Below are 25529 nucleotides of genomic sequence, written 5' to 3' on the forward strand. Positions count from 1 at the left end.
TGTAGTTGCACCCAGCTGCACGGTGATGTTGTGTTCAACAGCAGGGTTGGCTGGAAAGACAAGGAGTTCAGTCTTGGCTGGGTTGAGTTGTAGGTGGTGCTCCTTCATCCCGGCCATGATGTCTACCAGGCAAGCAGAAATTCGAGCAGTCACTGTGGTGTCGTTGGGCTGGAAAGACAAGCAGAGTTGCGTGTCACCAGTGTAGCAGTGTTAAGAGAAACCATGTGCCTGAATGATGGGTCCCAGTGATGTTGTGTATATAGAGAAGAGAAGTGGCCCAAGCACTGATCCCTGAGGTACCCCAGTAAGTAGCTGATGTGGCTTGGATACTTCACCTCTCCAGGCTACCTTGAAGGACCTACCTGAGAGATAGGAATTAAACCTGTCAAGCACAGTTCCTGTGGTGCCAGTAGATGGGTGCAGAGTATATAATATATATAATTATATTAATATATAATTAAAATAAAGTATTAGACTAAAAGTACAACTGTTAAATCTATTTTCTTTTCTCTTTACATCATTATAACTCTCCTAAAATGTACCTCATACATTCCCTTCCAGAGGGACTTTGTTCCCTTCTCACTCAAAGCGCTGGTGCTTGGTAAAGAGTGGCGTGCTGTCATAGAAACCACGATACCTTCCGTTTCCGTTTGTCCTACAAAGGCCATCTCGTTTAAATGAGGCTTGTTTAAAGGAGGACACTTGGTATACCGCAGCCTTCAAAGGACGCGTGCTACTTAGCATGCAGCCTTCCAAACGAGACACAGCCTTATATGTCTATGGTTTGAATAACGTACGCTTGAGAACTCTTTTTTTTTTTTTTTTTTTTTTTTTTTTTTTAAAAAGTATACAGATTTACAAATTATAAGAACAATAATGGGGGATACAAAACAGATCTTTCCATTCTGCCTATAAACATTAGTTGAAAACAAATTTTCTTTGTGTTGCCTCTGTAGTTGCTCCAGAGGAGTTGCACAAGCTCTGATGACACAGCTTATTCACGATTGGCCAGACTCACAACATGACAACATTTACGTGTGTTTCACGGGCTGCATTTGCAATTGCATACTTCACATACTACTCTTACTATTTCTGCTATGTCAGTTTGTGGCAGAAATAAGAGTAGTATGGTAGTATGCCATTAATGTGGTGTTTATTCTGACACCATTTCTGCAAAAAGTTTTTTTTTTTTTTTTTTTTTTAATTAACAGAATATAATATACAACAGTATACAGAAATATACATAAATATACCAGAGTGTACAGAATATTAATTCCTTAATCAAAAAAGTAGCCACGAAAAATACTACAAGTCTTTTTTGCTTTTTTGTTGACAGTATTCTCCAAACAGGTGCTGTAGTTCTTGATCTCCTGGAGAAAATGAATGAAATTTGGCTTGGACCCTGACCATTTCTTCTTATGTATGTGGAACTTCCCCAAAATAATAAAAAGTTGTACAAGAAAAATAAAATTATTATTATTATTTTCATTGGAATAATTTATACATATATCAAAATTATTAAGCTTGAATATAATTTTGGTTTTCCTTCTGATAAAATTTTCCATATCCACCCAAAAAATCTTAGAGTATACACAATTACAAAAAAGATGGACAATAGATTCTTTTTCTATTGAACAAAAATCACAGGAATAATCAATATCCAAATGAAATCTCTCTAATACACCTTTAACTGGATATATACCATGTAAAACTTTGAATGTAACCTCTTTTACTTTATTATTTAAACAATATTTTTCACAAATATTCCAAGCTTTAGTCCAGTTTATATTTCTAAATACACTGTTCCACAATTAACATTTATGAGTAGCCGTTTCATCTATTATAATATTTCTAATATGTTTATTAGAACAATGGTGTTTAAGGATATCAATATCTGCTATAAACATGCTGTCTTTAACATATATTGTCTCAGAAATATCACTTCCACAAGCTCTTACAAAATGTGTAACCTGCTGAGGTATGGCATCAAACACAACAGCATACTCTTTTGGTGTAACTGAAAACCCAAATTTGTCCAAGAATTCACTATAAGTTAACAAATTACCATTTTAATTTAAAAGTTGTCTAACTAACACAATATTATTTTAATACCAACTTTTATAGAAGAGAGATCTATTTTTATATTGAATACTTCTATTATTCCAAATAATATATTTATTTGGGGAAAAATTGTGCTTAAACACCAGCATCCAAGCTAATAAAGCTTGTTTGTGAAACTTGGCTAATTTCACAGGTAGTTTATCAATTTTATAATCACATCTCAACAAAAGATCTGTGCCACCCAACATATCAAACACATACTTTGGAAATGTGTACCACATGCTGTCCTTTTCTTTCATGAATTTAATTAACCAATTAACCTTAAATGTATTATTCAAGGTTTCAAAGGTAAGCACAGATAACCCACACTTTTGCTTACATAAAATGTCCTTTCTCAAATAATGTTGTCTGTTTCTCCATGGAAAATTAAATAACATTTTGTCTAATTCCTTGTATATACTAGATGGCATATCTAAGGCTAAAGACACATAAACAGATCTTGATATCCCTTCTACTTTAGACAGTAAGACCCTTCCATTCAGGGATAAATCTCTTTGAAGCCGTACATTAAATCTCCTTTTAATTTTGTTAATTATAGGTCTGTAGTTAAGCACACTGCGTTCATTCTCATCTTTATCTATGATAACTCCTAAATATGTAACTGTATGCTTAATGGGAATACCATTTAATTCTGTTAAATCACATGTTTTAAGTGAAAACAGCACAGATTTATTAATATTCATTTTTAGACCTGATAATGAAGAAAACTCTTTAATACAATTAACCACCTTTATTCTAAGTCATTTTTAAGAAAAATAGTAGTATCGTCTGCCAATTGGCACAATTTAAACACTCTTCCTAATACGTTAATACCTTCAAATTCTGCTCTTTTTATGTGTAGGGCCATCATTTGAGTAACTAATAAAAACAAGAATGGAGATAATGGGCTACCCTGCTGTATACCTCGATTAATCTCAAATCTACTAGTTGTACCTGTTGTTAATTTGACTGAACTATTACATCCATTGTAAATAGTTTTAATAGCTTTTTGGAAGTATTCTCCAAAACCAAAATATTCAATACATCTAAACATAAACTCATGACCCACGGTATCAAAGGCTTTGTCTATAAATAAAATGAATGAATCATTTGGTATGTAACAATTGTAATCAATCATATCTAAAATTACCCTAATATTTTTACTGATATGTCTCCCAGTCATAAACCCTGATTGTTCTTTATCAATAATTTCTTCCAGAACTTTCTTTAATCTTCTCGCAAAAATCAGAGCAAATAACTTCGCATCATTATTCAGAAGGGTAATTGATCTCCAGTTGTCAATATAAAATGTATCCTTATTAGGTTTAGGAATAATTGTAATAAGACCCTGTTTAAGAGTTGCAAGTAATTCCCCGTATGCTATAGATTCTTTGAACATGGCTACTAAAAAAGGAGATAACTGAACATTGAACAGTTTATAGAATTCACTAATAAGCCCATCGTTCCCTGGAGACTTATTATCTTTTAATCCCATAATACAGTTTTGAACTTCTTCCAATTTAATATCATTGTCACAAAATAATTGAAATTCTTCATTTATTTTCTTTGTTGTATCAAAAATTCTACTCAAAAATAAATCTGTTTCTATGTCATTATATCTGAAGTGTAAAGATTTTTATAAAACTGAGTGACATATTCAGCAATTTCTGTATTGTTTTCACATACTCTGTTATTAATCATGAGTTTACGTATAGATTATATTTCACAATTCCGTTTTTCTAAATTAAAAAAATATTTCGTGTTCTTTTCCCCATACGTTTGAGAACTCTGTCAAGCGAGTCTGTTACTTTACGTCACTTCCGCCCAACAGCTGCTTAATATCGTAGCCAGGATGACAGTAACTTTTTAAAATAAAAGTGTTAAAGGGAGGCGTATACATTTCATTGATTCTCGTATAAAATAGATGTAATTAAAACAACTATTACATTTAATTGATAGTTTCAATTGTATTTAAAATTCATTTAAAATATCGTTTTAAACGGTTTTTAAAATATAAAATCATTTGTAGCGTGCTTCCTCATGTTGGTAGTTGGTAGTAAAAACTCGGTTGCTCGGATACAGTACAACACAGACAGATGGTTTAGATTACTGTTTTATAAGACGTTTTTAGAGGCCGTGAGGGGTAACACACGTTTGCTTTCATTAAATCCAGACTCGTGGTGCATTGTAGTAGTTAAAAATTAAGGCTTTTGAGGAAATTATAGTAAGACTTTATGTTCAGGTATTTTCCATGAAATCTAGGTATTAGTAATAAATTGTCATTTCCATTATGTTTGATCAGTTTCTGTACAGTAATAGTAATGTATCTGTAGGTGCCCCAGCCTCCAAAACAGGGTTGCCACCCGTCCCGTAAAATACGGGATCGTCCTGTATTTAAAGATAAAATTATGCGTCCTGTATTGAATTAATACTAATTTATAAATACTAACACTAAATATTTAAGTTGGTCAGATGGTGAAATCGTTCCAGATCGCCAATTTAACATTGATATAAGTTGGAAAATTTTACTATGGTGATAAGGGATCGTCTGAAAAGTCCACAAATTGTGGTAAAACTGTGGAGTTTTTTTCTATATAAATGTTCAATAAGATCACACAATGTATGAATAGAACCATAAAGACAAGTACAGGTGAAGGAAATAAATAAATAAATAAATAAAAATTATAAAAAAAAATATGTATAAACCATCCAAAATGTATACATATGTGGTTAGGGGCCATGATATATGTAGGTAAATATTGTTTTTTGTTTTTTTTAAACTGGAAAACATGCATTAATTATCTTTAACAAGATTTTTATTTTATTAAACATTTTGAATGTACTTGGCTATAATGGTTTATAGGATGAATTTAAAATTCTGATTTAAAATAAATTTTATGTAAGTTTTTAAGCAAACATTTTCAAAATGGGGCCCCGGCTTGGTCAGTTGCTTGGGGCCTCAGAAATAGTAAACCCGCCTCCGATTACTCATGTGGCTCAGCCAAAACAGGGAGTAATGCTTGAGAAGTACACAAATCTAGTGCTGTTCTGCAGGGAGCACAATTTTAACAGGGAGCAAACTTCTGTTCTCATCTCCATAATCAAGAGTGTGCATCAGTTTAACACAGGTGAGAATCTAATTGTGTTTGTGTGTCATAATCATGTTAATAAAAAGTAATTGTATCTTTATAATTTTAAAAGATCATCTTAAACGTAACTTCTTTCTGACAGAATCACCCCTCAATAACATGAATCACTGTTTTACCTACTGCAGAGACGTCCTGTTTTGCCATTCAATCAGGGTATGTACATGGATCATACAAAGTGGCCCCCAAAAAGTTTTTGGACACTTAAGTCACACTTAAAAATGTCTAAAAACCATTGCATTATATACATATTTTCTCAGAACTAATGTCACTTTTCTGAGCCATATGACTTTTAACCAGCTGGTCTTCAAGGTGGTTGCAGAGTAACCACAGATGTAGTTCATCACATTACATAAATATGGACATGTTTCACAAAGTTAAATAATGCCACTTGGTTGATATTTTGACATATGTCTTATCATGCAAAGATATTAATACATTAAGTGTGGCTTAAATGACCAAATATTGTTTGAACCATTTTATCTTGAGATAACTTTTAGAAAGCTCACATAGTTAAGAGCATTACATCTCCTTTAGTGACATAATTTTTTCAGCTCAGAGCAAGGGCAACACATTTTATTCAATTTCATCAACACAAATATGAGACACTACTTTACATACAAATACATACACTATATTGCCAAAAGTGTTCGCTCACCCATCCAATATAATTGAATTCAGGTGTTCCAATCACTTCCATGGCCACAGGTGTATAAAATGAAGCACCTAGGCATGCAGACTGCTTCTACAAACATTTGTGAGAGAATGGGCCGCTCTCAGGAGCTCAGTGAATTCCAGCGTTGTACTGTGATAGGATGCCACCTGTGCAACAAGTCCAGTCGTGAAATTTCCTCGCTACTAAATATTCCACAGTCAACTGTCAGTGGTATTATAACAAAGTGGAAGCGATTGGGAATGACAGCAACTCAACCACGAAGTGGTAGGCCACGTAAAATGACAGAGCAGTGTCAGCGGATGCTGAGGCGCATAGTGCGCAGAGGTCGCCAACTTTCTGCAGAGTCAATCGCTACAGACCTCCAAAGTTCATGTGGCCTTCAGATTAGCTCAAGAACAGTGCGTAGAGAGCTTCATGGAATGGGTTTCCATGGCCGAGCAGCTGCATCCAAGCCATACATTACCAAGTGCAATGCAAAGCGTCGGATGCAGTGGTGTAAAGCACGCCGCCACTGGACTCTAGAGCAGTGGAGACGCGTTTTCTGGAGTGACGAATCACGCTTCTCCATCTGGCAATCTGATGGATGAGTCTGGGTTTGGTGGTTGCCAGGAGAACGGTACTTGTCTGACTGCATTGTGCCAACTGTGAAGTTTGGTGTAGGGGGGATTATGGTGTGGGGTTGTTTTTCAGGAGCTGGGCTTGGCCCCTTAGTTCCAGTGAAAGGAACTCTGAATGCTTCAGCATACCAAGAGATTTTGGACAATTCCATGCTCCCAACATTGTGGGAACAGTTTGGGGATGGCCCCTTCCTGTTCCAACATGACTGCGCACCAGTGCACAAAGCAAGGTCCATAAAGACATGGATGAGCGAGTTTGGTGTGGAAGAACTTGACTGGCCTGCACAGAGTCCTGACCTCAACCCGATAGAGCACCTTTGGGATGAATTAGAGCGAAGACTGCGAGCCAGGCCTTCTCGTCCAACATCAGTCTCTGACCTCACAAATGCGCTTCTGGAAGAATGGTCAGAAATTCCCATAAACACACTCCTAAACCTTGTGGAAAGCCTTCCCAGAAGAGTTGAAGCTGTTATAGCTGCAAAGGGTGGGCCGACGTCATATTAAACCCTATGGATTAAGAATGGGATGTCACTTAAATTCATATGCGTCTAAAGGCAGATGAGCGAATACTTTTGGCAATATAGTGTATTTACTCCAGAGGTATGTATGAGGCTATAAATTTGTCATGTCAGTTAATGTGTACAAAATTAGCATTAACTTCTATTTTATGGTAACAGCTAAATCAACTTTGTGATTTAATGCACCTCTTCTTCTTGCATGGTAATCTCACAATAAGTTGCTGGAATTTTGGCCCATTCCTCCAGACAGAACTGGTGTAACTGAGTCAGGTTTGTAGGCCTCCTTGCTTGCACACGCTTTTTCAGTTTTGCCGACAAATTTTCTATTAGACTGAGGTCAGGGCTTTGAGATAGCCACTCCAATACCTTGACTTTGTTGTCCTTCAGCCATTTTGCCACAACTTTGGAGGTATGCTTGGGGTCACTGTCCATTTGGAAGACCCATTTGTGACCGAGCTTTAGCTTCCTGGCTGATGTCTTGAAATGTTGCTTCAATATATCCACATAATTGTCCTTCCTCATGATGCCATCTATTTTGTGAAGTGCACCAGTCCCTCATGCAGCAAAGCACCCACAACATGATGCTTTCACCCCCATGCTTCACGGTTGGGATGGTGTTCTTCGGCTTGCAAGCCTCACCCTTTTTCCTCCAAACATAACAAATGGTCATTATGGCCAAACAGTTAAATTTTTGTTTCATCAGACCAGAGGACATTTCTCTAAAAAGTAAAATCTTTGTCCTCATGTGCACTTGCAAACTGTAGTCTGGCTTTTTTATGGCAGTTTTGGAGCAGTGGCTTCTTCCTTGCTGAGCAGCCTTTCAGGTTATGTTGATATAGGACTCATTTTACTGTGGATATAGATACTTGTCTACCTGTTTCCTCCAGCATCTTCACAAGGTCCTTTGCTGTTGTTCTGGGATTGATTTGCACTTTTCGCACCAAACTACATTCATCTTTATGAGACAGAATCCGTCTCGTTCCTGAGCGGTATGATGGCTGCGTGGTCCCATGGTGTTTATACTTGCGTACTATTGTTTGTACAGATGAACGTGGTAACGTCAGGCATTTAGAAATTGCTCCCAAGGATGAACCAGACTTGTGGAGGTCCATAATTTTTTTTTTCTGAGGCTGATTTCTTTTGATTTTCCCATGATGTCAAGCAAAGAGGCACTGAGTTTGAAGGTAGGCCTTAAAATACATCCACTGGTACACCTCCAATTCAGTACACCTCATATCAGAAGCTAATTGGCTAAATGTCTAAAGGCTTGACATCACTTTCTGGAATTTTCCAAGCTGCTTAAAGGCACAGTTAACTTAGTGTATGTAAACTTCTGACCCACTGGAATTGTGATATAGTCAATTAAAATTTACTCGTGTCATGCACAAAGTAGATGTACACAAATCTAGCGCTGTTCTGCACAATTTTAACAGGGAGCAAACTTCTGATCTCATCTCCATAATCAAGAGTGTGCATCAGTTTAACACAGGTGAAGCTAAAAAGCTATCATAAAAAAAAAAAAAAAAAAAAAAGAAAAAAAAGAAAATATATATATATATATATATATATATATATATATATAATAATTGTTAGGGCTATTAATTTCACCCTCCCTTGCATTCACTAATATAAATCAGAAATGCATAACATGCAATTTTTTATTTCTAGATTTTAATTTACAATAAAAAGAGGCCTTTACAGTAGGCCTTTAAAAAGGCATCTTTCCTCCAAATCCATGCATATTACATGTTTCAGATTGTTTTCTTGACTCTTTATTATTTATTATGGTGGTTTGCAGACTATTACTGGCAGTTTATATTGTTTTGAACTGTTCTTATAGAAAGTGGCAATTGCAATTGCATGCCTGGTCTCCACAAAACAATTTCAAGGTCTGCAAAACATTTAAGCAAAAATATTTTTTGCCATTTTAAAAAATGTATTTTGATAACATTAATCACTAAAATGTTAAGTAGGAAACCTGCAAAGACAGGTGGAAAAAGTTGACCCCTTTCCACTGATGAACATCAAAGTGATTACATATGCAAAACTACATGCTCGCAAGGCAAGTTTATTTATATAGCACATTTCATACACAATGGCAATTAAAAGTGCTTTACATATAAATGATAAAGAAAATACAAGATAAAATTAATTTTAAAACCAATTAAGAACAAGAACTGAGATTAAAAAGTAATAAACTGAATTTAAAAAATAAGTAAAAATTATTAAAATGAATAAAGAAAAAGAATACAAAAATAAAAATGTTGCAGTGCAATCAGCACAGTGCTCTGTCTGTAAATGCACAGTTAAACATGTGGCTACTGTTAGAGCACATCTGACCTCTTCTGGAAGCTGGTTCCAGCTGCGGGTGGCATAATAGCTAAACGCTGTCTCAATGAATATAAATGCTGTTTATATTCAACAAGCATATCTGAAATGTATTTAGGTCCTAGGCTATTGAGAGATTTATAAATGAGTAGTAGTACTTTAAAATCAATTCTAAATGTAACTGGAAGCCATTGTATAGACTGGAGTAATATGCTCTGATTTTTTGGTTAGGGTTAGAATCCTGGCAGCGGCATTCTGAATGAGCTGCAGGTGTCTAATGGTCATTTTGGGAAGGCTGGTGAGGAGTCCATTGCAGTAGTCCACCCTACTGGTGATGAATGCATGAACAAGTTTCTTGACTGGATACAAAACATCTAATTCTGGCTATATTTTTGAGATGATAGTAGGCTGATTGTTATTACTTTGATGTGACTATTGAAACTAAGGTCTGACTCCAAAATGACACCAAGATTCCTTACTTGATTTTTTGTCTTTAGACCCTTGGAGTCAAGGTATATATTCACTTTGTTGCCAAATACAATGACCTCTGTCTTGTCGTTGTTTAACTGAAGGACGTTTTGGCACAGCCAACTGTTAGTTTCATCAATGCACTGGCACAGATTCTATGGGACTGTAGTCATTTGGCGATAGGGCTAGATAGATCTGGGTGTCGTCTGCATAGCTATGGTATGCAATTTGGTTCCTTTTCATAATTTGGCCTAGTGGGAGCATATACAGTTTGAACAGGAGCAGTGCAAGATTTGAGCCTTGTGGGACTCCACACATCATGGATGTCCACTCAGATTCATAGTTGTCTATGTTCACATAGAAACCACTTCCTTCTAGATATGACCTGATCCAGCTGAGGACCGTCCCAGAGAGCCCTACCCAGTTTTCCAATCTGTCTAAGAAAATGTTGTGGTCAACAGTGTCAAAAGCAGCACTGAGGTCTAATAATACCAGCACTGATATTTTGCCTGAATCAGTATTTAGCCGAATATCATTAAGGATCTTTGTGCTATGATGCGGTTGGAAACCAGACTGGAAATTGTCCAAGTAGCCATTCAAGATTAAGAATTTGTTCAGCTGATTGAAAAAAACTTTTTCAATGATTTTGCCTTTGAAAGGAAGATTTGAAATTGGTCTGTAGTTGTTCAATATTGAGTTATCTAGATTGCTCTTTTTAAGAAGTGGCTTGACAACTGCAGTTGTCAGGGACTTTGGAGACATGCCTGAAAGGAGTGACACATTTACTATTTCTAACAGATCTTTTTCCAGACAGTTAAACACATTTCTGAAAAAGAATGTGGGGAGTGTGTCAAGACAGCGGGTTGACATTTTAAGATGTTGTACTTTACAGGAGCAATGCCATCAATAGCACTTTTAACTTTTGAGTTAAAGATATCGAGGAGAACATCAACCTAGTGTTCTCATTTATGTACCTCTTTTTGACAGAGACAGATCTAACTTCAGTGGCAGAAGAAATCAATATTTCAAAGAAAATACAGAAATGGTCCAATAGCACGACATCCTTAATAATAGTGGATGAAATGTTCAGACCCTTACTAATGAGGGGATCAAGAGTGTGTCCGCGATTGTGTGTGGGTCCATCTACATGCAGAGTCAGATCAAGTGTTTAAAACTGTTATGAGTTCTTTGGCAGTGTTGTGTTCAGGATTATCTATATGAATGTTGAATATCACGTGTAATATTCACTTAATATAAATAAAATTATATATATTTATTTATTTTTATGAAAGGTCCCACTCCAAAGTCTGAACAAAGCTAGAAAAACGGTTGCAGCACAGTGCTGATTAGCTTAATGGCACCATTAGTAAACTGGAGAACAACGTTCAAGTTAAGAAGAAAATATATTTCCATGACTTTAGTTCTGTACTCTCTGTAAGCTATATGTGCTTAAATTACACACATGACACAGTAATTATATATATTATTCATCTATGTATACCTGTTTAGACTTAAAACAGTACCTTGATGATGAATGGATCATGTATAGTAAACTGTGATAAAAGTCAGCAAGTAGTAAAAAATTTACAGGAATCATTCCACAATAAAAAGGAATACAACATTTATGCACAACTCTCAGTGGGGTCATACAACTATTATGCTATGATTTAAATAAGGTTTGCTATGTATTAAAAGTCTTAAAAGTCCTTCCATTGTCGACTCTAAATTGCTAAATGTTCCCTGTCTGTCTATGATTTAGTCTGGAACCAGGAAATGTTTTTGAAAAATCAGAATTATATGGTCGCAAAACAGTAAAAAGCTACATATTAACTGAACTAGAAAGCTAGAAGAACTACAAAATGTTACTTAAAAGCTGGTCCATATTATTTGAAATGATACCAATAGAGTAAACAATAAAAACATTTAAAAACATACCAAAAAAACAACAAAACAAAAACATTGAGTGGTTAAAGTGAGGTCACATGACATGCTGCTGAAAATAAATAAAAAAGCAACACCACTTTGAGAAAAAAAAAGAAAAAGAAAAAAAAAGACAATCTATAAATAGCTCTTTTGAATGGGCTATTGTACCGAACTAAAAAAATTAAACTGTTAATGGACAGGCAAGGAATATCTTTAGAAACAGAAGAAAAAAAAAAAGACCTTTAGCTTTCAGGATCTTCAAGGCCCAGTAGAATGATTCTAGCTGTGTTTTGGAACAGAGCAGCTCGGTTCTGTTGCTCCCCCTTCTTGACCCAATGTCCGTACATGCGGAAAGCACAGCCATCAATAAGCTTGCGCACACCATGGATTGAATAAGGGTCTCTTGCTAGGAGTTCCCTTGTTAATGGTCTGGCTCAGTAGTAGCGGCAATGCATTTGAATACAGGCTAATACAGTTAAGATCGGGACCTGAAAATTTAACCAGAATGTCAGAGCAATCCCAACCCAATTCTGCCTTGCAAGCACTTTGAAAAGCACATATTAAAGAGAATACATACCCTAAATGTCTTTCTGAGGCTGAAGAGCCACACCTCTTCCATTTGGTACTGACGGAAGCAGGGGTGAGCTAAAGCTTGCTCAGCTGTGAGGCGAAGTGAGGTTTCCACCATTAAAAGCCTTGAGATCTAAGGGAATTTATACTTTATAAGCAAAGTGTAATGCACATATGGGTAAAGCTTGCGCAACAAAGCAGTTCACAATTCACAGAGAATCTCACCAAGTCTTTGACAGTGTCAGACCTGTCGTTCCACTTCTGATGCCAGAATGGTGGAGATCCAGCAAGAAGTGTGAACAGGATCACACCACAAGCCCACCTGTTGGAAACCATGGGATAAAATGACTGAATGTTGATCAATAAGCTCACTTAATTAATGCCACCTTGTGGTGAAGAATTTTGGGAAGGTTGCATATTACTTTAGGAATGAGAGACGCTTTCAGGCCAAAGGAAGATAAAGTTTACTAAGAAATGTTATATACACTCACAGATCAACCTCTTTCCCATATCCCTTATGTGTCTCACCCATGGAACATTTCAGAATCTCTGGTGCCAGGTAACCTGGAGTTCCACACAACTCTAACAAGGAAAAATTACAAGGAGCAAATGCTATAAACAATGAAAGTCGTTGTATTAAATGGGAAAAACCGGAAAGCTTTTTTTTAACTGCCACTGTGGAAGGACAGTGACGGTTCTCTCACCTCTTAGTTTTTCCTCAGGCTCCAGCTGGACTGAAAAGCCAAAGTTGGATAGTTTGATGTGTCCCTGGTCATTTAGAAGAATGTTTTCAGGTTTGAGGTCTCGATGTATAATACTTAGAGAATGTAAATACTGGACAGCCTCCAGAAGAGCACGCATCATACTCCTAAATGCAATAACACAAGTCTTTTATTCAGTTTCGCAGTGTGCAGTCAGGGATGCAAACTACTCACCTTTCAACTAAAGTCACCTTTTCTGAAGCTAATTTGCTCAAATTGTTTTGTAAAATTTTCCTTATTAAAATTACTTGAAACCATTACTCCAATCTTAAACACTTAAAGCATTAGGGGCAGTGGTAGCTCAGTGGTTAAGGCTCTGGGTTACTGATCAGAAGGTCAGGGGTTCAAGCCCCAGCACCACCAAGATGCCACTGTTGGGCCCTTGAGCAAGGCCCTTGACCCTATCTGCTCCAGGGGTGCTGTATCATGGCTGACCCTGCACTCTGACCCCAGCCTAGCTGGGATATGTGAAAAAGAAGAATTTCACTGTATATGTGCAAATGTGTGATGAATAAAGAAAATTATTATAAATTATAATTATTATTATTATTAAATACAACAAAAAGCTTTAAATACAAGAACCAAATCAACTGAAAATATACATCCGGAACACCTGCTATGACTCTCACATTTTTCACCTCTCATGAGTTTGCATCCCTGACAGTGCAAGGCAATAAACTACAAGTCAAAACAAGTATGGAAAAAAATTGACTGAATTTGTTATGATCTTATGCTTAAATACTTGAAATTAGATTTGCAGACAAATATAAATTGTGCAGTGTGCATACAATTGGTATAAATTTCTTTGTACAACTCAACATTTTTTAAATATTTTATATATATATATATATATATATATACACACTCACCGACCACTTTATTAGGTACACCTGTATCCATACTTATTCATGTGATTATCTAATCAGCCAATCATGTGGCAGCAGTGCAATGCATAAAATCATGCAGATACATGTCCGCAGCTTCAGTTAATGTTCACATCAACCATCAGAATAGGGAGAGAGTGAATTTGTAATTTACGCCATGCCAACATCCATGGCTATTTTAATGGCGAAAAACAAGTTAAAATACATTTATGGGTACAATATTAAAAATATAAGGTTTTTAAAATGTATTTTCGATCAATTAAAACTGATTCAGAGTTGACTTTGTTAAAAATCTGTTCAAAAGTGTTTGCTGTGTAAAATAATTTCTTAAAAGAAATAAAACTAACACAATCGGACAAAATATGCTTCAGAGACAGTGGACTTTGGCACGAGGTGCATAATGGTGGATCTTCGTCTGATATTAAAAATGTGCGAGTCTGGAATGTCATCAGAATGGGGAAAAAATTTGATCACAGCTATTTTGTCCATGGCATGATTGTTGGTGCCAGACGGGATGGTTGGAGTATTTCTGTAACTGCTGAACCCCTGGGATTTTTACATGTAACAGTCTCTGGAATGCATAGAGAATGGTGCGAAAATCAAAAATCATCCAGCGAGCGGCAGTTCTGTGGGTGAAAACAGATTGTTGATGAAGTCAACGAAGAATGGCCTGACTGGTTTGAGCTGACAGAAAGGCTACAGTAACTCAGGTAAACCCTCTGTACAACTGTAGTGAGCAGAATAGCATCTCAGAATGCACAACACATCAAACCTTGAGGCAGATGGGTTACAACAGCAGAAGTCCACGTTGGGTTCCACTTCTGTCAGCCAAGAGCAGAAAGCAGAGGCTGCAGTGGGCCTACTATTGTCATAGCAGAAATCGAGATTCGTCAGACCAGGTGATGTTTTTTCAATCGTCTACTGTCCAGTTTTGGTGAGCCTGTGCCCACTGCAGCCTCAGTTTCCTGTTCTTAGCCGACAGTAGTGGTACCCAGAGGGGTCTTCTGCTGCTTTAGCCCATCCACTTCAATGTTCGACGTGTTGTCACAAAATGCTTTTCTGCATAGTACTGTTGTAAAGTGTAGTTATTTGGGTTACTGTCACCTTCCTGTCAGCTTAGACCAGTCTGGCCATTATCCTCTGACATTAACAAGCCGTTTCTGCCCACAGAACTGCTGCTTGCTGGATGTTTTTTGCACCATACTTTATATACCCTAGAGACTGTTGCGCAGATCCCAGGAGATCAACAGTTACAGAAATACTCAAACCAGCCTGTCTGGCACAAACAATCATGCCATGGTCAAAATCACAGATCACATTTTTTCCCATTCTGATAGTTGATGTGAACATTAACTGAAGCTCCTGACCCAAATCTTCATGATTTTAGATGGACGAGTTGGACCAGAAAGTGAAGTAAAAGCACTCAACAATAATATAATGGGAACTCCTTCAATACTAATTTTAGAGAATGCAGAGATGACTATTACTTTCAAATGTAAAAATAAAAAATGAGTGTGTATCAACCTTTGGCTGGTAGAGTATTTCTGACCAATTACGTTATGAAGAAAACTATTTGCTATCATAGCAAAAATTGGAAATAAATTAAAAATTTGCCTGGTTTCCTTTTCACTAAGAGTGGCTTTTTCAGTCAAGTAATCAAAAAGTTATCTTCTCATTCTGCAGGAAAAACAATTTCACACAAACATGAACCACTTTTATAAATGAGCCTATTCTAATCTATAAACTTAAGAAAAATCTATACTTGCAGGTCAAAGACCAAAAATATAAAGGCTGTTGACTCATATGAATCAATAAGTGTGACTGGAAGAAAAAAAAAAAAAAACACGGGGTACAAATGAGGTCAGTTAAAACAGAGGAAGGACAAAACATTAGCAGCACAATTCATGACTCAATGATGGATGGGTGGCCCCTCACCGCATTGAGCACATGGATCTCCTTCAGCATGGAGGTCTTCACCTTATCTAACTGCTGCTCAGTCGTTTTCTCTGCAGTGCTCGCAATGATTTTCACTGCAAACTCCTGTCCTGTGTGTTTGTGCACACATCTGCGCACCACACTGCTCACACCTCTGGGGCAGATTAGGTACACACAAGACACTTCAAGGTGAACAGTGTTATAATAATTAATGACATCAAAATCAAGCTCAACATAATCAAGTCATACATGTCAGTGATTTACCACTGCAACCCCAATAATACTCACCTGCCAATCACTTCTTTGGGCTCATATTTCTGATAGAACACTTTTGCCCCGACCCAGTCGGGCAGATCATCTCCAAGAATGATATCATGAGTCATACTGACAGCCTGAAACAAGACCCGCGTTTAAGTAATGTCAGAGCGAGGTTAAGTTAATTTTGTTTTTGATATTCCAGAAACATTCAGCGATAAACGGCGATAACTCTTAAACGGATTAGAAAATATATTCCAAAATAGTATTACTGTAAAACATGAAAAGCTAATAATATTCTTCAAGCTTGTTTTCATTATTTGCACTCGATATTATGAACATTTGCCTGCAAAAGCCGTCGCATTATGAGTTACCCCGGGAAGAGGTCCTCCTGTCGCAGCGGCAAGTAAGGGACCGTGGAGAAAGTGCAATTATTTTATTTTTTTATTTTTTATATTATTTATTTATTTATTTATTTATTGGTAATAGCTTGGTGTGTGAACAGCATGTCCAATATAAACCTTCTTTTTGTAATAGCTTTTTTGTTAAAGGACATAGAGACATGAAACCAACGTCATTCAATAGAGGAGGACAGTACACAACTTTCACAACCATTCGTTTTACCCCTAGTGGTTGAATAGCGAACTGCACGCCCAAAATTAACTTTCTTTTTGTAATAGCTTTTCCCGATCAGTCACTCACTCGAAGTTGTGTCGATGTAGTGACACTAGGGGTCACTCTTGGGAGCCCGAGACACTTCTGGTCTTTGATAAAAGGCCAATGAAAACTGGCAAGTGGTATTTGCATGCCACTCCCCCGGACATACGGGTATAAAAGGAGCTGGTATGCAACCACTCATTCAGATTTTCTCTTTGGAGCCGAACGGTTATGTTCATTGAGCCTAATTTCTACTGTTCATTCACCTCTGCTGGAGCTGACGGCGCATTTCAGCGGCTTCTCCCTCCTCTGCACTGGTGCACTGCAGAGAACGCCCCTGGGCGCTTCGGCAGAAAAAAGAGAGTATATTTTCTGAAAGAGTTTATTTCTCTAAAAGAGTATATTTCTCTAAAAGAGTGGCACACATGGAACGTCTTTTTAAAGACACGTCTTTTTAAAGATGCCTTTCCGATTGTGTGTTATTCCTGGTTGCGGTCGTTATCTCTCAACTTCGGATGGTTATGATCACTGTCTTTCGTGTCTGGGCACGACCCACACGGAGGCAGCGTTCCTGGATGGTTCATGTTCTCACTGCGAGAACATGACCATGGCAACCCCAGTGGCTCCCCACCTCGGTCCTTCTACCTATGGGTTTGAGGCCAGCGCGGCTAGCACTGGGGGCGATTTGGGGACCCCAATGTGATCGCCTCGGCCGGGTATCCCCCCGCGGACCTCCCATTCCCCAGCATGCTTGTCTCAGCTGGGCTCCCCCCTTCGGGGACAATTGCCCAGTCACAGGCTGATGCAGAGATGATGGACATGCTCTCCCATTCAAGATGCTGACGCAAAAACGCATTCTGGCGAGCATCCGGCATCAAGATTGGTTCACGGTGGTAGACCTGAAGGACGCATACATCGATTCTACCTTGACACAGACCCTTCCTGTGGTTTGCATTTGAGGGTCAGGCATATCAGTACAAGGTCCTCCCTTTCAGCCTGTCCTTGTCTCCTCGCATCTTCACGAAGGTCGCAGATCCTAATCCTAGCTCACTCTCGGGACATGTTGTGTGCACACAGGGACTTGGTGCTCTCACACCTCAGCCGACTAGGGCTTCGGGTCAACTGGGAAAAGAGCAAGCTCCTCCCGGTTCAGAGCATCTCTTTCCTCGGTTTGGAGTTGGACTCAGTCTCTTTGACAGTGCGCCTCACGAACGAGCGCGCCCAATCGGTGCTGGCCTGTTTGAAGGCGTTCAAACAGAAAACAGCGGTTCCACTGAAATTTTTTCAGAGCTCCTGGGGCATATGGCATCCTCAGTGGTGGCCACCCCGCTCGGGTTGATGCATATGAGACCGCTTCAGCACTGGCTTCAGACTCGAGTCCCGAGATGGGCATGGTGCCGCCGGACACATCGCGTAGTCATCACGCCGGTCTGTCACCGTCTTTTCAGCCCTTGGACCGACCTCTCGTTTCTACGGGCAGGTGTTCCCCTAGGACAGGTCTCCAGGTGCGTCGTGGTCATGACAGATGCCTCCAAAGCAGGCTAGGGGTGCTGTTTGCAATGGACGCGCAGCCGCTGGCTTGAGGACGGGCCCGCGACTGCATTTGCACATCAACTGCCTCGAGATGTTGGCAGTTCTGCTCGCCCTGCGGAGGTTTCGGCCGTTGATACAGGGCAAGCACGTGTTAGTTCGGACAGACAACACGGCAACGGTAGCATATGTCATCCGCCAAGGTGGTCTGCGCTCTCGTTGTATGTCACAACTCGCCCGGCGTCTCCTCCTCTGGAGCCAGCAGCACTTCAAGTCACTGCGAGCCACTCACATCCGGACACTACAGCGGACGTGCTGTCATGGCAGGTTACCCTCAGGGGAGAGTGGAGACTCCACCCTCAGGTGGTCCAGCTGATTTGGAGTCAAATCGGACAGGCACAGGTGGACCTGTTCGCCTCCCAAGAATCCTCCCACTGCCCGCTCTGGTACGCACTGACCGAGGCCCCCCTCGGCATTGACGCGCTGGCACACAGCTGGCCCCCTGGCCTGTGCAAATATGTGTTTCCCCCAGTGAGCCTACTTGCACATACTCTGTGCAAGGTCAGGGAGGATGAGGAGCAGGTCGTCCTGGTAGCACCCTACTGGCCCACCCACATGTGGTTCTCGGACCTCACGCACCTCGCAACAGCCAGCCTTTCTCAGGGATGGGGCACCATCTGGCACCCGTGACCAGACCTCTGGAATCTCCATGTTTGGCCCCTGGACGGGACACGGAAGACCTAAGTGGTCTACCACCCGCAGTGGTAGACACGATCACTCAGGCTAGGGCCCCCTCTACGAGGCGCCTGTATGCCTTTAAGTGGCATCTGTTCGCTAAGTGGTGTTCTTCCCGATGGGAAGACCCCCAGAGATGCGCAGTCGGATCAGTGCTTTCCTTCCTGCAGGAGAGGTTGGAAGGGCGGCTGTCCCCTTCCACCTAGAAGGTGTACGTTGCCGCCATAGCAGTCGACGGTAAGTCCTTAGGGAAGCACGACCTAATCATCAGGTTCCTGAGAGGTGCCAGGAGGCTGAATCCCTCCAGACCATGCCTCATTCCCTCATGGGACCTCTCTGTAGTTCTTCAGGGTCTACAGAGAGCCCCCTTTGAGCCTTTGCAGTCAGCTGAGCTTAAGGCACTCTCCTTGAAGACTGCCCTCCTGACCGCGCTCACTTACATCAAGAGGGTAGGAGACCTGCAAACGTTCTCTGTCAGCGAAACATGTCTGGAGTTCGGTCTGGGCTACTCTCATGTGATCCTGAGACCCCGACCGGGTTATGTGCCCAAGGTTCCCACAACCCCTTTTAGGGATCAGGTGGTGAACTTGCGAGCGCTGCCCCAGAAGGAGGTAGACCCAGCCCTGTCGTTGCTGTGTCCGGTGCATGCTTTTCGCATCTATTTGGATCGCACGCAGAGCTTTAGGATCTCTGAGCAGCTCTTTGTCTGCTTTGGTGCACAGCGGAAAGGAAGTGCTGTCTCCAAGCAGAGAATCGCCCACTGGCTCATTGACGCCATAGCTATGGCATATCACGCCCAGGATATGCCGCCCCCAGTAGGGCTACGAGCCCATTCTACCAGGGGTGTAGTGGCCTCCTGGGCCCTGTCCAGGGGTGCCTCTCTAACAGTCATTTGCAGAGCAGCGGGCTGGGCAACACTCAACACCTTTGCAAGGTTCTACAACCTCCGGGTGGAACCGGTTTTGTCCCAGGTAGTGGCACGCAATACAAGCAGATAAGCCCGGGATAGCCGGCCGGGTGTATTGCTTGCACATAGCGCCTTTCACCTCTTCTGAGCTGAAGACGTATGCCATTAATTCCCAGTAGTGCTCACAAACTAAGTTCCCTGGTTGACTTCCTCCGAGCCCTGTGGCAGTCAAGTTTTTGGAGAGACTCACTGCCGGCCCAGTACACATGCTAACTAAGTGCCCTGTTCTGGGGTAGGTGCTCCGCATGTGGTGGTTCCCTGTAAGGTAACCCCATGCGATATATATCTTCCGCTAATTCGTTTCTCTGTTGGCAAACTGCGTCTTCCTTGGGCAGAGACCCTCTGCCCCAGTCTCCATGTTTATAGTAACTCCTCCCCCATTGGGTAGGATCTACCTTGAGACTCTCCACATGGTTGTCAAAGACCATGTGACATATTTTTTCCACTTAAATATCCCCCCCTCTCTTTGGGCGAGGTGCAGTCTCCACAGTGTCCTCCCCTTGGGAGGGACACCCCCCGACTAGACCTGGTGGCCCAGTTGGATAATACCCTTTCTTTTTTAGGGAGTGGAAAAAAAGAAAGGGAAAGAGGCCACAACTGGGTTAGCCCGTTTCTATCTTTTGGGTAGTCAACTTGTCCCCAAAGGGCCGTTCGACACTCATAACTATGTTGGGGGAGGTTACGTGTCGGCCTGGTGTGCTGGCTACGAGGCACACAGTGGTCTGCCCGTCACACTCCGCCAGTTCACGTAACACAGTTCAGCCAGTTGTGGCGTTTCATATAGGGACCCTTAGTGTCACTACATCAACACAACGTCGAGTGAGTGACAGATAGGGAACGTCCTGGTTACTTGCGTAACCTCCGTTCCCTGATGGAGGGAACGAAACGTTGTGTCCCTCCTGCCACAACGCTGAACTACCCGCTGACATGGCCGGACCTTGTCCCAGCTCCTCACCATATAACCTGAATGAGTGGTTGCATACCAGCTCCTTTTATACCCGTATGTCCGGGGAAGTGGCATGCAAATACCACTCGCCAATTTTCATTGGCCTTTTATCAAAGACTAGAGGTGTCTCGAGCTCCCAAGAGTGACCCCTGGTGTCACTACATCGACACGACGTCTCATTCCCTCCATCAGGGAACGGAGGTTACGCAAGTAACCAGGACATTTTCAGTGGTATTGCATAGATTGTAATTTTTACATTAAAGGTACAAAAAATTTGGTATGATTTATCTTTGTTTCATTTTTTACATCACAAAAACCTGCTGTTTTAACAGGGGTGTGTAGACTTTTTATATCCACTGTACATGTACAACATGCCAATTTCTGGTTAAACATATTTGTGGAAAACAAACTTTAAACAGGATTTGCAGTACAGTTAGCTGTCGAGACGGAAACAGGCATGATGTAGTAAATATCTGTGTATACTATACTTAACTGTTGCCCAGCAATGAATTGAAAACAATATTGTATAGACAGTACTGTGTATGAAAGACCCATACTGTAATGAGTGAAATATTACTATTACATATTGGGGCTAGTTTTTGAAGAGTGAATATGTTTTGTGATAGTGGGGTGTTATGACAGCTGAAAATACAATATATAGGTTTGTGTTAACAGTGGTAGACCGTTAAACCGAGGGACACTCCTGTACTGTGATAGCCCGCCTGTATTCCACTATAGTAAAAAAACACAAGCTGCCCTTGCTCCCAGCAAATTAAATTAAAAATGTTTTGTAAATATCAGTTAAAGACAATGACATGATCATACAGCAATATATTTAACTCCCTACTAAGTACCTACAGGTTTAGGTCAAGCATTGCCCTGCTGACTACTTGATGCAGTTAACTTCATTTTACAAATAACATCATAACAAATGTTCTATAGTCAACTTTTATTAAGTTAATCAAAAGCAAAAATGTCTTTATCTACCACAACTTATAAAATTGTATATGATTATATGTAGAAGTTAATATTGTAATGTCATTAATGTAGTATGTACAAATGTGGTAAAGTTAATCTGTACATTAATATGTTTGTTATGATATAAAAGTATACAAAGTTTAATTGTCACAGTTTCTCCCCAACAGATTCAGTGCAGTACCTGCGAACGTTGGTACCACTCCTGTGTAAACTTGACAAAAAAAGGCATCATCAAATTTAAGAGAACAAAGTGGTTGTGTGTGATCTGTGTGTAAAAACTTAAGCACATTTAAAGATTGTATAAGAAATAAAAAAGGGTTCTTTTCTATACAAGATTCTATACTTATTTGCAATTATTTTGTCCTTCAACAAAAAATCTATTACAAAAAGAAGGTTTATATTGGACATGCAGTTCCATATTAAACAACTAGAGGTAAAAAAAAAAGATTGTGAAAGTTGCACACTGTCCTCCTCTATTGAATGACATTGGGTTCGTGTCTCTATGTCCTTCAACAAAAAAGCTAATACAAAAAGAATGTTGTCCTTCAACAAAAAATCTATTACAAAAAGAAGGTTTATATTGGACATGCAGTTCCATATTAAACAACTAGAGGTAAAAAAAAAAGATTGTGAAAGTTGCACACTGTCCTCCTCTATTGAATGACATTGGGTTCGTGTCTCTATGTCCTTCAACAAAAAAGCTAATACAAAAAGAATGTTTATATTGGATATGCAGTTCCGTATTCAACCACTAGGGGTAAAACGAATGGTTGTGAAAGTTGCGCACTGTCCTCCTCTACTGAATGACGTTGGTTTCGTGTTATATTGGATATGCAGTTCCGTATTCAACCACTAGGGGTAAAACGAATGGTTGTGAAAGTTGCGCACTGTCCTCCTCTACTGAATGACGTTGGTTTCGTGCCTCTATCTCCTTCAACAAAAAAGCTATTACAAAAAGAAATGGGATTTTGGGCGTGCAGTTCACTTATTCAACTACTAGGGGTAAAACGAATGTTGTGAAAGTTGCGCACTGTCCTCCTCTACTGAATGACGTTGGTTTCATGACTCTATCTCCTTAAACAAAAAAGTTATGACAAAAAGAAAGGTGATTTTGAGTGTGCAGTTCCCTATTCAACAACTAGGGGTAAAACGAAAGATTGTGAAAGTTGCACACTGTCCTACTCTAATGAATAACGTCGGTTTCGTGTCTCTATGTCCTTCAACAAAAAAGCTATTACAAAAAGAAGGTTTATATTGGACGTGCAGTTCCGTATTCAACCACTAGGGGTAAAACGAAAGGTTGTGAAAGTTGTGCACTGTCCTACTCTAATGAATGACATTGGGTTCATGTCTCTATGTCCTTCAACAAAAAAGCTATTACAAAAAGAAATGGGATTTTGGGCGTACATTTCCCTTGTTCAACCACTAGGGGTAAAACGAAAGGTTGTGAAAGTTGTGCACTGTCTTCCTCTACTGAATGACGTTGGTTTCGTGACTCTATCTCCTTCAACAAAAATGCTATTACAAAAAGTAGGTTTATATTGGACATGCAGTTCCATATTAAACCACTAGAGGTAAAAAAAAAAAGGTTGTGAAAGTTGCGCACTGTCCTCCTCTATTGAATGACATTGGGTTCGTGTCTCTATGTCCTTCAACAAAAAAGCTATTACAAAAAGAAATGGGATTTTGGGCGTGCAGTTCACTTATTCAACTACTAGGGGTAAAACGAATGGTTGTGAAAGTTGCGCACTGTCCTCCTCTACTGAATGACGTTGGTTTCGTGACTCTATCTCCTTCAACAAAAAAGCTATGACAAAAAGAAAGGTGATTTTGAGTGTGCAGTTCCCTATTCAACAACTAGGGGTAAAACGAAAGATTGCGAAAGTTACACACTGTTCCACTCTAATGAATGACGTCGGTTTTGTGTTTCTATGTCCTTCAACAAAAAAGCTATTACAAAAAGAAGGTTTATATTGGACATGCAGTTCCGTATTCAACCACTAGGGGTAAAACGAAAGGTTGAAAAAGTTATGCACTGTCCTACTCTAATGAATGACATTGGGTTCATGTCTCTATGTCCTTCAACAAAAAAGCTATTACAAAAAGAAATGGGATTTTGGGCGTACAGTTCCCTTGTTCAACCACTAGGGGTAAAACGAAAGGTTGTGAAAGTTGTGCACTGTCCTCCTCTACTGAATGATGTTGGTTTCGTGACTCTATCTCCTTCAACAAAAAAAACTATTACAAAAAGAATGGTGATTTTGGGCGTGCAGTTCCCTATTAAACCACTAGGGGTAAAATGAAAGGTTGTGAAAGTTGCACACTGTCCTCCTCTACTGAATGTAGTTGGTTTTGTGCCTTTACCTCCTTCAACAAAAAAAGTTATTACAAAAAGAAATGGGATTTTGGGCGTGCAGTTCCCTTATTCAACTACTAGGGGTAAAATGAATAGTTGTGAAAGTTGCGCACTGTCCTCCTCTACTGAATGACATTGGTTTCGTGACTCTATCTCCTTCAACAAAAAAGCTGTGACAAAAAGAATGGTGATTTTGAGTGTGCAGTTCCCTATTTAACAACTAGGGGTAAAACGAAAGATTACGAAAGTTGTGCACTGTCCTACTCTAATGAATGACGTTGGTTTCGTGTCTCTATGTCCTTCAACAAAAAAGCTATTACAAAAAGAAGGTTTATATTGGACATGCAGTTCTGTATTCAACCACTAGGGGTAAAACGAAAGGTTGTGAAAGTTGTGCACTGTCCTACTCTAATGAATGACGTTGGTTTCGTGTCTTTATGTCCTTCAACAAAAAAACTATTACAAAAAGAAGGTTTATATTGGACATGCAGTTCCATATTAAACCACTAGAGGTAAAAAAAAAAAGGTTGTGAAAGTTGCGCACTGTCCTCCTCTATTGAATGACATTGGGTTCGTGTCTCTATGTCCTTCAACAAAAAAGCTATTACAAAAAGAAATGGGATTTTGGGCATGCAGTTCACTTATTCAACTACTAGGGGTAAAACGAATGGTTGTGAAAGTTGCGCACTGTCCTCCTCTACTGAATGACTTTGGTTTCGTGACTCTATCTCCTTCAACAAAAAAGCTATGACAAAAAGAAAGGTGATTTTGAGTGTGCAGTTCCCTATTCAACAACTAGGGGTAAAACGAAAGATTGCGAAAGTTGCACACTGTTCCACTCTAATGAATGACGTCGGTTTTGTGTTTCTATGTCCTTCAACAAAAAAGCTATTACAAAAAGAAGGTTTATATTGGACATGCAGTTCCGTATTCAACCACTAGGGGTAAAACGAAAGGTTGTGAAAGTTATGCACTGTCCTACTCTAATGAATGACATTGGGTTCATGTCTCTATGTCCTTCAACAAAAAAGCTATTACAAAAAGAAATGGGATTTTGGGCGTACAGTTCCCTTGTTCAACCACTAGGGGTAAAACGAAAGGTTGTGAAAGTTGTGCACTGTCCTCCTCTACTGAATGATGTTGGTTTCGTGACTCTATCTCCTTCAACAAAAAAAACTA

The 25529-nt window shown here is 39.6% G+C and overlaps 1 pseudogene; it reads right to left on the reverse strand.

Moving 5' to 3' along the window:
- Positions 1-9115: 9115 nt before the first annotated feature.
- On the reverse strand, positions 9116-16388 carry LOC127427480 (phosphorylase b kinase gamma catalytic chain, liver/testis isoform-like; annotated as a pseudogene).
- Positions 16389-25529: the final 9141 nt, after the last annotated feature.

Source organism: Myxocyprinus asiaticus, chromosome 36 (genome assembly GCF_019703515.2).
Source record: "Myxocyprinus asiaticus isolate MX2 ecotype Aquarium Trade chromosome 36, UBuf_Myxa_2, whole genome shotgun sequence".
Classification (NCBI taxonomy): Eukaryota; Metazoa; Chordata; class Actinopteri; order Cypriniformes; family Catostomidae; genus Myxocyprinus; species Myxocyprinus asiaticus.